Consider the following 13,801-nt stretch of genomic DNA (forward strand, 5'->3'; position numbering starts at 1 on the left):
AGGAATCTCTAGGTTTTCGATAACCATTTGTTATATGTATTAAAGATGAATCTTCTATTAGTAAGCTAGTTATAGGTTTAAAGTATTGTCCCCCAGTGCTGTTTGTTTGTATGTCAGGCAGAGGAGTTTAGAATTACAGAATACAGGAGCAGGAAGACACTTGGTGATCATTTAATCTAACCTCCCTCATCTTTTATTTTAAAAATTTTTTTAAATTTTTGAGAGATTAAAGTTTTGAGAGAAATAAATTTTTAAATTTATTTTTGAGAGAGAGCAAGCAAAGGAGTAGCAGAGAGAGAGAGAGAGAGAGAGAGAGAGAGAGATCTGAAGCAGGCTCCACGCTAACAGCCCAGAGCCTGATGCAGGGCTTGAACTCATGAACCAAGAGATCATGCCTGAGCTGTGAAGTCAGAAGCTTAACCAACTGAACCACCCAGGCGCCCCACCTTCCTCATCTTCTAGATGAGAAAACTGAAACCCAGATTTATTATTACTGCTCAGTGTCCAAGTCTGGGCCTCAAATCTCCCTTTTCTCCATTGCTTTCTGCTCAGCTAAACCTCTGAACATCAGTGGCCCACACTGGCCACATCGTCATTATTTCCTCTGGTCTTACTAACAGTCTTCTAATAGTTCTACTCCATTTCAGCTCATCTCAAGTTTTATTTTTTCTTTCATTGACAACATATTACTTAAAATATTGCTGGCAATAATTAATATGATTCTGATGAAGTAATGAAGTAGTCATTGGATGTGTACTGCCCCCAGGGAGGTAGTGTAATTGGGCTATGTAGTTCCTTTTTGGTGTTGTTGTTAATGTTTATTTATTTTTGAGAGAGAGTGAAAGACAATGCAGGTGAGGGGCAGAGAGAGAGGGAAACAAAGGAGCCAAAGCAGGCTCTACATTGACAGCAGAGAGCCCTGTGTGGGCTCAAACCCACAAACCGTGAGATCAAGAGCGGAGCCAAAGTCGGACACTTAACCAACTGAGCCACTAGGCGCCCTGCTATATAGTTCCTTTTGTCTGAGGGCAATTCTCTCTCTTCTTTTTTAATGTTTATTTATTTTTGAGAGAGAGCATGCGCACAAGCAAAGGAGGCGCAGAAAGAGGGAAGATACAGAATCTGAAGAAGGCTCCAGGCTCTGAGCTGTCAGCATAGAGCCCAACGTGGAGCTCAAACTAACAAACTGTGAGATCATGACCAGAGCAGAATTAGAACATTTAACCAATTGAGCCACCCAGGCGCCCCTATATGAGGGCAATTCTTAAGGAGGGTCTTAGTTGTGATCCCTCAACAGACAACACTCAAGGCAGGCAGGGGAATGAGTGCCTCAGTCCTGAAAGAGGGATATTGGCTACACATCACCACCCCTTGTGCCATTTGGATCTTTGGCTCTATTGCTTCATATAATTTCACTCCATCTGGGAAAAAACTCCTCCAGGATTCTGGTTGGTTTCTTTTCTTGGGGAAATTTATGAAAGGAACATTAGTGGAATGAACTATAGCCCCTTACCTCTGCAGCTGGTCTTGCACCCTCAACTGATCATTGCTCTCACCTACTATCCACACACTATCTGTTCTACACTTCTCTCACCCTCAACTAGTACCTGTACTGGTCTCTGTCACTTACCTGGCAGGTGACCCAAATCATCATCCTTAGGTGCTTGGGCCCAGGTCATCATTTGTCTTCTACTGAACATAGAATGCCACACTCAGCCATGGTACTACACTTGTCTACTTAAATTGAGCCATCAAAATTGAATAAGAGATTCCCTTATTACATATCTGTTGCATACAGATCCCCCAGTGGATCACTTGGAATGTGCCAACCACATTCCTCTCTCCTTCCATTTTGTAACACTACTGAGAGATTAGAAGCAAAAATTTCCCAAACAGGTCACTGTGAATGATGGCAAATGTGCTACTCTTTCTCCACCCTTGATCTTCTGTCTGCTAGAGACATGGGACCATGTAATGGTCATTGATCTAGAGTGTATTTTGGCACCCCATCCTTGTAGCTTCAAAAGTCTTCTAAAGCTTTTTCTATCATTCTCATCAGTTTGGCAGGTTCTGATTGCTGTGCTTATATGATTTTTGATGGGATTACTGATGCACATTGTCATGTGTCCACTGCTCCAACTACTGTGCTATAAAGTGTATTCCTTAATCCAATGTAATGATGACCAGGATTCCTTGTTGGTTATCAAATATTCTGTTAGCCCTTGGGTAGTGGTGCTGGTTGAGGCCATATGAGCAGGAAAGACAGACTGATACTCAGAATAAGTCTCAATTCCAATCAAGATTAATTGTTCTCTTACCTAAATGGGAGGGATTCAATGTCTTCAACTTGCCACTATGTTACTATACGGTCTCATGAAGGATGGTGCCATATTGAGGTCTCAGTGTTGTTCTCTGCTGTTAGCAGCAAGTTGGACATTCAGCAGCAGCAGTAAGAACTACTGTTTGGGCCTCTTTATAGCTGCCACTACATTTATGCACCAATTGTGCCAGTACTTAGGTGGCCAATGGAAGAGGCTGGCTGACATCAATTGGCTGAATCATTTTGTCACCTTGGTTGTTGGTAGATACCCTCTGTAAGAATTAACTGTGATACAAAGATCTTCATATCTTGTATCTATTCCCATAGGTTCATCCATATGCCTCTTTCTCAGATTTCTTTGTCTTCAGTCTTCCATGCCTTCTCCTTCAGCCCCTTACCTACCAACCAAACCATTTGGCCATGAATCTGAATACATTCTTACCTTGGGCCACCTCTCTATACATGTGAAATGAATCAACCAGTCCAGAGTTCTGACTACTGGGAGGATTTTGTCTTTTTGTTATCTTTCCAGAGCTAAAGTAAGCAGCCATATAATTTTGGCTTCCAGCCACATCTTGAGCTAAACTTTCAATAAACCAAATTTAACCTTTTTCCTCCCCAAGCAACATGGGAATGCCCACACAACCATAGTTGCAAGCTGAGGGAGAGAAACTAGTGGAACAGTTTTTGATGACATGGGAACCTGAACCTCCTGCTTATACTGTTTATTTGTGACCTGCAGTGCTTCTCATGCCTGATCTTTAATGTGCTACTTCCATCTTGTGATGGGCTACTGTTGGACCAAGTTGCCCTTATGACTCAGTAGGTCTAACAAAACCAAGTTCTAGTCACATGGTAACTCAATACCCCTTGCCAGGTGAATCCAGTATTATTAAGGTGTATAATTATGCTATTCAATATGATGTATAATTATCAGCAGACAGCATGGCCTTGCTAGAGAACCCCATAGGACTATGTTGTGATTCCTCTTCTTGTGGTTTGCTTCACATGGTGTCTTTCCCACTGTATATATCTTTTTTTCTCTGTTGTTTGTATAGTGTTGAGATACATTAAAATATTAAGCATCACTATTGTAGAGAATTTAAACTCAATTCTATAATAAAATATGGTTAATACTGGGTTGCCAAAAGCCCATTTTCTTCACTTTTAATATTCTTCCTCATTAAAATAACATTGCTGTAACACAGGTGGTTCCTACCCATACTGATCACCAAAATTTTAGAGTCTTATCTTGCAAGTGTAGCACATATATAATTAAACAGTTGGTAAACATACACAGATTGAGCACAAATAAGGCACACAAGGTACTGCTGTGTAATGTATCTACCAAGAAATTGATCAGGCCAGTATATAAAAGTTGTATTTTAAAGCAAGAAAAAAAATAACTGGTTTCTGTTCATAGCTGTGATTAAACAAAGACTGGGTTCCTTTCTTTCAGCTTCAGAGACTAGAGATACTAAATGCTTTTTATTTGTGGCAGACAACTAGATCGGTTCCCAAGAACATAGTGGCACTACAGCGCCTTTAATTAGAAATTTGGCAAAACTCAAAATTGTATCACCCAGTAGTAAACTACTAAGAACGATCAGGCTAGAAGCAACTATCTAAATACAAAAGGCTAAATAGCTATTCTCTGAGATACTACAACATTTACCTGAACTATGTAAAGAGATATGAAGAGGCTAATAGCTGTCAGAATACCGTATGTTCCTTTTATCCAGTTTTTGACATGTGATCTTTTTTTAAGCATATATGATCCTGTTTCCCACTGCATACATATATATCTTTTTAATGTTTATTTATTTTTGAGAGAGAGAGAGAAGCACAAGTGGGGGGAGGGGAAAGAGGAGGGGGGGAATTCTAAGCAGGCTCTGTGCTGTCAGCAGAGAGCCTGATGCGGGGCTGGAACTCATGAACCGTGAGATCATGACCTCAGCCGAAGTCAGATGCTCAACCAACTGAGCCACCCAGGCGCCCTCCCCCATCACTGCATATATCTTTAATGCCAGAATCTGCTGGTTGTATGACCCAACTGGTAGGGCTGCTTGGACCTATTCTAAGTTCCTGTCAAAGCTGGCAGCCTTCTGTGTCACTCAGCAAATATGTCAGAGAAGTATTCCTAAGTTTGGAATATGCTACCTCCAGAACTCAAAGAGGTCTATGAGGCATTGCACTTCCTTCTTCATGGTAGGAATATAAGATGCAATAGTTTGTCCTGTATTTTAAACCTACCTCAGACCAATGGGCCCTGAAAATCTCCATTGATGTGGTAGGTCCCTTAACCTTCAAAGGGTTTTCTCTTACTCTCAGGGATGCATGCGTCCCAGATGTCCAGCATACTTGCCACTTCTTATCCCCCCAGTCTGTTTTAACTGATCAATATAATGGAAAAATGTGATATTCTTACAGAATGTCCAGACAGCCCAGGTATTTTTGGATTGTATTATGACAGAGGGTAGAAAAGCTAACCATAGACCTCGGGCAAGACTGTAAATGTTGTATGTTCTCATCCTTCTCATGCATGTGAATTGCTTCTGGTAAATTTCCCTTAAAGTACTGCTTCAGCTGTATTACACACCTGTTGGTCTGTAATCTTTTCATTTTTATCCAATTTTAAATATGTTCTAATTTTAGTATAATTACTTCTTGTTTCCATAAATTATTTGGAATTGTTTTTAATTTCTAAAATCTATGGATCTCTTTTGAATAACCTTTTGTTATTGATTTCTTTTTTTTAATATGAAATTTATTGTCAAATTGGTTTCCATACAACACCCAGTGCTCATCCCAACAGGTGCCCTCCTCAATACCCATCACCCACCCTTCCCTCCCTCCCATCCCCCATCAACCCTTAGTTTGCTCTCAGTTTTTAAGAGTCTCTTATGTTTTGGCTCCCTCCCTCTCTAACCTTTTTTTTTTTTCCTTCCCCTCCCCCATGGTCTTCTGTTAAGTTTCTCAGGATCCACATAAGAGTGAAAACATATGGTATTTGTCTTTCTCTGTATGACTTACTTCACTTAGGGTAACACTCTCCAGTTCCATCCACGTTGCCACAAAAGACCGTATTTCATTCTTTCTCATTGCCACGTAGTATTCCATTGTGTATATTGTGTATTTAAGCCACAATTTCTTTATCCATTCATCAGTTGATGGACATTTAGGCTCTTTCCATAATTTGGCTATTGTTGAAAGTGCTGTATAAACATTGGGATACAATTGCCCCTACGCATCAGCACTCCTGTATCCCTTGGGTAAATCCCTAGCAGTGCTATTGCTGGGTCATAGGGTAGATCTATTTTTAATTTTTTGAGGAACCTCCACTGTTTTCCAGAGTGGCTGCACCAGTTTGCATTCCCTGTTATTGATTTCTAATACTAGTGCTTTTTTGTCTATCTCTGAATTTTAAAATGTCAAACCTTTAAGGACGCCTTGGTGGCTCAGTCAGTTGAGCATCTGACTCTTGATTTCAGCTCAGGTGATGGTCTCATGGTTCATGGGTTTGAGCCCTGCATTGGGCTCTATGCTGTATCATCACAGAGCCTGTTCAGAATTCTCTCTCCCTTCCTCTGTGCCCCTACCCTACTCATGCTCATGCTTTCTCTCAAAATAACAAACTTTAAAAAATTTTTAAAAATAAAATGTTACGACTTTAGGCCTAACACCTGGTCCATTTTTGTAAATATTTCAAGTTTACTTGAAAAGAATAGGGATTCTTTAATTGTTGACTATAGTTCTATATCATATATATAGCTTTATGAAGTTTATGTGCATTTAGTCAGTTACTAAAAATGATGTGTTAAAATCTCTCAGTGTAGGGGCGCCTGGGTGGCTCAGTCCGTTAAGCATCTGACTTCAGCTCAGGTCACCATCTCGCGGTTGGTGAGTTCAAGCCCCGCGTCGGGCTCTGGGCTGACGGCTCAGAGCCTGGATCCTGCTTCAGATTCTGTGCCTCCCTCTCTCTCTGCCCCTCCCCCGTTCATGCTCTGTCTCTCTCTGTCCCAAAAATAAATAAACGTTAAAAAAAATTAAAATAAAATAAAATAAAAATAAAATCTCTCAGTGTATTTGTGAATTTATCAATTTCTCTCCATAATTCTATTTTGGCCTTTTTTACTCTTGAAGATGTATTATTAGGTATCTATAATTTTAGAACTGGTATATCTTAGTGTTGGATTTTTACTTTTATTATTATCTAGTGAAAGGGGAGGAGTTTGAGCATTTCAAGGCTGATAGTGGGAGGACAAATATGGCCATGAGGTGGCAGTAGCACACACAAGCTTTATTTGGGGGATGCTTTGAAGATTTGCATATTGGGGAAAGCCCTAAGGGAAGACCTTCCAGAGACTTAAGGCTTGGAGGCCATCCTTCAGAAGAGGAGGAGAGTGAGGGAACTCCTGGAGGAGAAAGGCATCAGAAAGAGGGCTTATGTGTCTAGGTGGTTTTTGTATGATGTCACTCAGCAAGCAGCATCTGAGTGCAGAGAGTCTCTGGGTCAGACTGAAGAATTCTAAAGAGCAGCAGCAGGTTAGGGTCTTTATAGCCCAAGACTTATTGTATCTGTGGCAAGCAGATTTTAGACAGTTGCACAGGGTATGTTAAGGAGTCAAGCTCTAAGTAGCTAAAAATCTGATTAAGCTATGTTTAAAACAAATGGATGTGTAAAATTTTGGTTTGGTATTAGTGGGCTTTTGAGCTAATAAACAACCCAGGGCCAATATACAGAAGCCTCATTTGCCTCATCAGTTTGTTTTTTGTTTTTTGTTTTTGTTTTTGTTTTTGTTTTTTTTTTTTTTTTGCTCACCGTTTATTATATTTTACTTGATTTTTAGGTTTGTTTATTTTTTTAAAATATTTTTTTAACATTTATTTATTTTTGAGACAGGGAGAGACAGCATGAACGGGGGAGGGTCAGAGAGAGAGGGAGACACAGAATCTGAAACAGGCTCCAGTCTCTGAGTTGTCAGCACAGAGCCTGACGTGGGGCTCAAACTCACGGACCACGAGATCATGACCTGAGCCGAAGTCGGACGCTTAACCCACTGAGCCATCCAGGCGCCCCTAGGTTTGTTTATTTTTATTGGCATTATTTTAATGAAGTGCCAGTTTATTGCAGTCTGCTATCTTACCACGTATTTATTATTAAAACTGCTGTAATAGGAATTTTACTTCATTCTTTGCTTCCACTTAACTAAAATTGCTCTAGGTAAGGTCATCAATGACCTTCATGTTATCAGTTCCAATTAATATTTTACATTTTCTTATAGCATATACACATGTGTAATTTACATAATTCAAAATGGGATATCATACATGGAATTTAATACTTTACTTTCCCTTTTTTGCTCATCCTCTCCTTTCTCCCACTCAAATTCCCATCTTTACTCCACCTACCCTCTCCAGACAAAAAATGTCATCCTCATTAGAAGATTTTATCCCCATTTTTCTCCATGCTCATAAGATCTTATGCAAAATTATATACATATACATGACCCCAAATAAGAGTGTATATATACATACATACACACAAAGATGGATTAAACATGCTATATTGCATCTTGCTTTTTACCACTACTACATAGAAATGCTGACTGATTCACCCAAACACTCCTAAAGTGAGTTTTTAAGTCCATAATTTAAAAAGTACTAAGAAGGGCGCCTGGGTGGCTCATTCAGTTGAGTGGCCGCCTCTTTATTTTGAATCAGGTCATGATCCCAGGGTTGGGGGACCGAGTCCTGTGTTGGGCTCCATGCTCACAGCACAGAGTCTACTTGGGATTCTCTCTTTCCCTCTCTTTCTGCCCCTCCCTCACACTTTCTCCCCAAATAAATATAATAAACATTTCAAAAATTTAAAAAACTCTTTTTATTTAAAGAAAAAATTTTTAAATGTTTATTTATTTCTGAGACAGAGAGAGACAGAGCATGAGCAGGGGAGGGGCAGAGAGAGGGAGACACAGAATCCAAAGCAAGCTCCAGGCTCTGAGCTGTCAGCACAGAGCCCAATGCAGGGCTCTAACTCACAACCGCAAGATCATGACCTGAGCCGCCCAGGTGCCCCAAAACTCTCCTTTTTAAAAACCTCACTTTTGGGGTGCCTGGCAGTCTGTCAGTTAAGTGACTCTGGATTTTGGCTTAGGTCATGATCTTACAGTTGTGAGATCCATTGTGCAGAGCCTGCTTAAGATTCTCTCCCTCTCTCTGCCCTCCCCCTGCTTGTGTGCATGTGCCTGTGTGCTCTTAAAAACTCGAAAAATATAATAAATAAGATTTAAAAGCCTCACTTTCATGTTCTCATTTGATAATTAATCTACTAACATTTTAAATTTCATCTTGGGTGCTTTTGGTCATTTTTGGTCATTTATGTTTTTAGGAAATTATCCATTTCCTCTAGGTTTTCCAATGTGTTGCTTATACAGCTGTATGCAGCATTTTTTTTTAACGTTTATTCATTTTTTGATAGAGATAGAGCGTTGAGTGGGGGAGGGGCACAGAGAGAGGGAGACAGAATCGGTCGCAATCTCCAGGCCCTGAACTGACAGCACAGAGCCAGAGGCTGGGCTAGAACTCACGGACCATGAGATCATGACCTGAGTGGAAGTCTGACGCTCAACCGACTGAGCCACCCAGATGCCCCTGTATGCAGCATTTTAAAGTGAATATCTTTCTATATCTTCATCTTATTTCGCTGCTTGGCAGCATTCAAGATAATTGAAGACTGTACTTCTAAGTTTTGAGGGTTTTTTCTTTTAACATTTATTCATTTTTGAAAGACAGAGAGAGACAGAGCATGAGCAGGGGAGGGGCAGAGAGAGAGAGAGACAAAGAATCCGAAGCAAGTTCCAGGCTTTAAGCTGTCAGCACAGAGCCAGACATGGGGCTCGAAACCACGGACCACGAGATCATTACTTGAACTGAAGTCGGACGCTTAGTTGACTGAGCCACCCAGGTGCCCCTAAGTTTTTGAGTTCCTTAAATCTGTTGAATGGGTGGTGTTGATCCCTATCTTCAGTGTTATGAGGCAGAGGAATGTATGACAGATACTAATGGAAAATTACAGGAAATTCAAAAGTTTAGTGAATTATTTCTTGACATTTTTAATTTTCCCTCTAGTATGGGGATCATCTCCATAATTATGCAATTTACTACCCTTTTCCCCATTTCTATATCGTTTTGGGAAATTACAGCCTTATAATAGAGATCAGGAATTTGCTAACATTGTGGCTGATCTATTGGACAACAGTAAATATTGAATTTGACAATAGAGAATAGAGTCACAGATACACTTTTTATAAGCAAAGAAATATTTAAACCAAAGGACAATTAGTGGGTGATGTCATCTCTGACTAACAACATAGGTATGCCTCTCTGAACAGATTTTCAATGTCCTTCAAGATCATAACTAATATAAAATGACATAATACAATTGCTTACAATATGGATTTTCTACTTTTTATATTAAAATACTGCTTGCCAACGTGGATGGAACTGGAGAGTGTGATGCTAAGTGAAATAAGCCATACAGAGAAAGACAGATACCATATGGTTTCACTCTTATGTGGATCCTGAGAAACGTAACAGAAACCCATGGGGGAGGGGAAGGAAAAAAAAAAAAAAAAAAAAAGAGGTTAGAGTGGGAGAGAGCCAAAGCATAAGAGACTGTTAAAAACTGAGAACAAACTGAGGGTTGATGGGGGGTGGGAGGGAGGGCAGGGTGGGTGATGGGTATTGAGGAGGGCACCTTTTGGGATGAGCACTGGGTGTTGTAATGGAAACCAATTTGACAGTAAATTTCATATATTAAAAAAGAAAAAAAAATAAAAATAAAATAAAATAAAATGCTGATATTCCTTTCCTCTTGGGAAAAAAAAAATACTGCTTCCTAGAACATGGCTCTACTAAACTGGATTTCTCCAGAAGATAAAAAAATTCACTATCTGGGGGCGCCTGGGTGGCTCAGTCGGCTAAGCGTCTGACTTCGGCTCAGGTCACGATCTCACAGTTCATGGGTTCGAGCCCCGCATCGGGCTCCGTGCTGATTGCTCGGAGCCTGTAGCCTGCTTCGGATTCTGTGTCTCCCTCTCTCCCTGCCCCTTCCCCACTCATGCTCCGTCTCTCTCAAAAATGAATAAACGTTAAAAAAAATTAAAAATTTTTCACTATCTGAACATAAGATAGTGAGCTTCCAGGAAAAGATCATCACAAACTAAATCACAACTTCAGATGATGCAGTGTAGCTAAAACAAAACAAAACAAAACAAAACAAAACAAGCCATTGAGTCTTCTACAGTCCAGCCTCTGATGCAAAGGGATTCCCTGGCTAGCAAGACAAACCATGTTCCTTTAATTTTCCTCATACTTTAACAAATTAAATTATGTAGTGAATTACAGTCATTAAACTTGAAAAATCTTTCAATTAAATGGAAAAACTTCCCATGAGAACTCTCCAAATATCAAAGAGAGAGTCAAGGTATTTTCTGCATAAATTTTCCACCTGGATATACCACTCAAAGTGCTAAACTTTTAACTATTTGAAGTGGAAACTAGTATCACAAAATGCAACACATATCCTGCCTTCTTAAATACCACATACTACCCATCTTGATTCGAATTCATCAGTAACATTACTTGGATTAAGTTGATCACAGGGATGCTCTCAGGGACGAGTGTGCAGGATCCTACGTTAAATTTTAAGCTGCTATACTTTTAATGTTCACATTAAATTTACTTTTTAGTTTCCTCCCCCTGCTATCAGCTGTTACATTTTATTGTTTACCTGACACTAGCAGGACCCTGTTGATACTTGCAATTTTTTTCAGGAGCATAAATCAGATAACCAAACTTACCAGAATTAGTTGTGAAGTAATAAGCAGACTCTGAAGATGGGGACCTGAGGCACTCAATTCTTTTTTTTTTAATTAATTATTTTTTAAATTTACATCCAAGTTAGTTAGCATATAGTGCAACAATGATTTCAGTAGATTCCTTAATGCCCCTTATCCATTTAGCCCATCCCCCCCCACAAGCCCTCAGTAACCCTCTGCTTGCTCTCCATATTTAAGAGTGTCTTATGTTTTGTCCCTCTCCCTGTTTTTATATTATTTTTGCTTCCCTTCCCTTATATTCATCTGTTTTGTTATCTTAAAAGTCCTCATGAGTGAAGTCATGTTTGTCTTTCTCTGACTTACTAATTTTGCTTAGCATAATACCCTCCAGTTCCATCCATGTAGTTGCAAATGGCAAGATTTCATTCTTTTTTATTGTGAGGCACTCAATTCTTAGTTAGATGTTTCTAGTAGGTAGTTAATAAAATATCCACCATAATTTAAGAACCCTATTGAGCAGCAGATTTTAAAACTCTCTTTGCAGAGGGAGAGTCTGATAGCATGTTTCTAATGGAAAACTATATGAATCACAATAAGGAAGGCAGAACTATATAGATCAGCAACTGGCTTACGTAGCTTCCCATCAACTTATTAACAAATTAGGTTACAAAATACAAAAGCAATTTAATGAATCATCATATGAGGCATTGAACTCAAAGCTGAACTGTCATGTGCTTTCATAATACCACTTGCTTAATTACCCATATGAATGAATCATTAATACTTCAAGCCTGCTCAACAGTTTTGGATACCTGATATTTATGTAATGGTGTGCTCATTTGCTGAGTAAGGCAATGAGTAAGGAGAAGCAAGCCTGAAAACAATCACGTGACAATGAGAGTTTTTTCTTTAAAGTTCTAGAAAACCAAGGTATGTATTTCAAGAGCTGTTATCTTCTGTTGTAACAATTCAGAAGCAGTTGGTTATCAGATCATTTTTAAAACAGACATGATGGAATTCTATAAATTTACAAGAGGAAGTGACGGCAACTGATAATAATGCTTATGTAAAGGGAGTCATTAAAAAAACAGCTTGCTACCAGCCTCAGCCCCTTTTGAAAAATTTGCACACGTAGGAAAATATTTGGACATAGCTCTTTAAAAATGTGGGGAGCACAAACTATTCTGAGAGTATAGCTCTCATACTTTTGGGGTGTTAAAATTACCTTCTATGAGATAATTAGTTTTCAATTCTTTATATACATTTAGCTGACAAAACTTAAAGTTGATAATTTCATTTTTAGTCTCCACATTTTTAGGAAACTTTAAGTATGGGAACCACTAGAATATACATGTTGCTGTGCTGCAGTAAATTATTTTAAAGAAAAGCATTTCACGACCACAGACCATGGATATTCAAACTTTTGGTAAGGAAGATTTTTCCCAAAATCTTGTGATCATCTATGGAGAAATAATTGTTTACTTTGACAGTGAAGCCCCTCAAGAATGTTGAAGAGAAGGTTTTAGGAAAGAACACCCAGAGCCATAGTGATGGCAGTGGTAGACTTCTCCCTCTTCACACATGAGGAAAGATTAACAATTTTGGACACATACCTTGTAAAACTGTTCAAAACCACAACTACATTTCTAACCCTAACTTTAAAACTCCTGCTTTTGGGGAGCCAGGATGGCTCAGTCAGTTGAGCGTCCGATTCTTGATTTCAGTTCAGGTCATGATCTCGCGGTTGCTGGGTTTGAGCCCCGCGTGGGGCTATGTGCTGATACCAAGAAGTCTGCTTAGAATTCTCCCTCTCTCTCCGCCCCTCTCCTGTTCGCTCTCTCTCTCTCTCTCTCGCTCTCTCTCTCAAAATAAATAAAAATAAAACTTAAAAAAAAAAAGGTTTTAAAATTCCTGCTGTTGGTCACAGAGGCAAGATCACACAATAGAATCTACTGATGTTACAAGTAATAAATTACAAATCTAGGTACCAGACTTAGTGCAATGTCACGTACATACATGTGCTACCTATTAGCATATCTTTGTATATAAAAAAGACACAGTAAACTGACAGGACTGTACCTTTAATAGACAGACTTAAGGATAGCTATTAATAGAAGAACTGTAATATACAATAAAACAAAATAGACTCTTAGGCTGAAAAATTACAAAAGTTTTAAAGATTCTTCAGTAAGTTTATTTTGCAAACTTTTGTGTTTTATGTTTTATTGGCTTAGACTGTTTGAAGAGAAAAATGTATACCATTTTGAACACTGAAGTATTTATCACTTTACTATGAATTCAGATATACTTTATGTTTATTTCTAACTGACCTTCAAATTGCAGCAGCTCATGAGTTTAGTATAAGTATTCTTGCCACCCCATCCCATCCTGTCATTGAGTCAAAGAGTTCAAGATACATATACAAAACACACACCTAAACAGACACAAACAAGACTTTTGTAAAGTAAACACATTTTTTATAATGTAAATAACTGTTCCTTTTTGGAACTTTCTTTATCCAGTTCAAGTCTTTTCTGAAACTGGGATATTCACACTTATTAGACACAATCTTTATAAAAGCAAAGCATTTATCTCTTTGAAAACTCAAGTAATTCTTGAGAGCAACATGTTTCTTACT

The sequence above is a fragment of the Neofelis nebulosa genome, chromosome 3 (genome assembly GCF_028018385.1).
Source record: "Neofelis nebulosa isolate mNeoNeb1 chromosome 3, mNeoNeb1.pri, whole genome shotgun sequence".
NCBI classification, from domain to species: domain Eukaryota; kingdom Metazoa; phylum Chordata; class Mammalia; order Carnivora; family Felidae; genus Neofelis; species Neofelis nebulosa.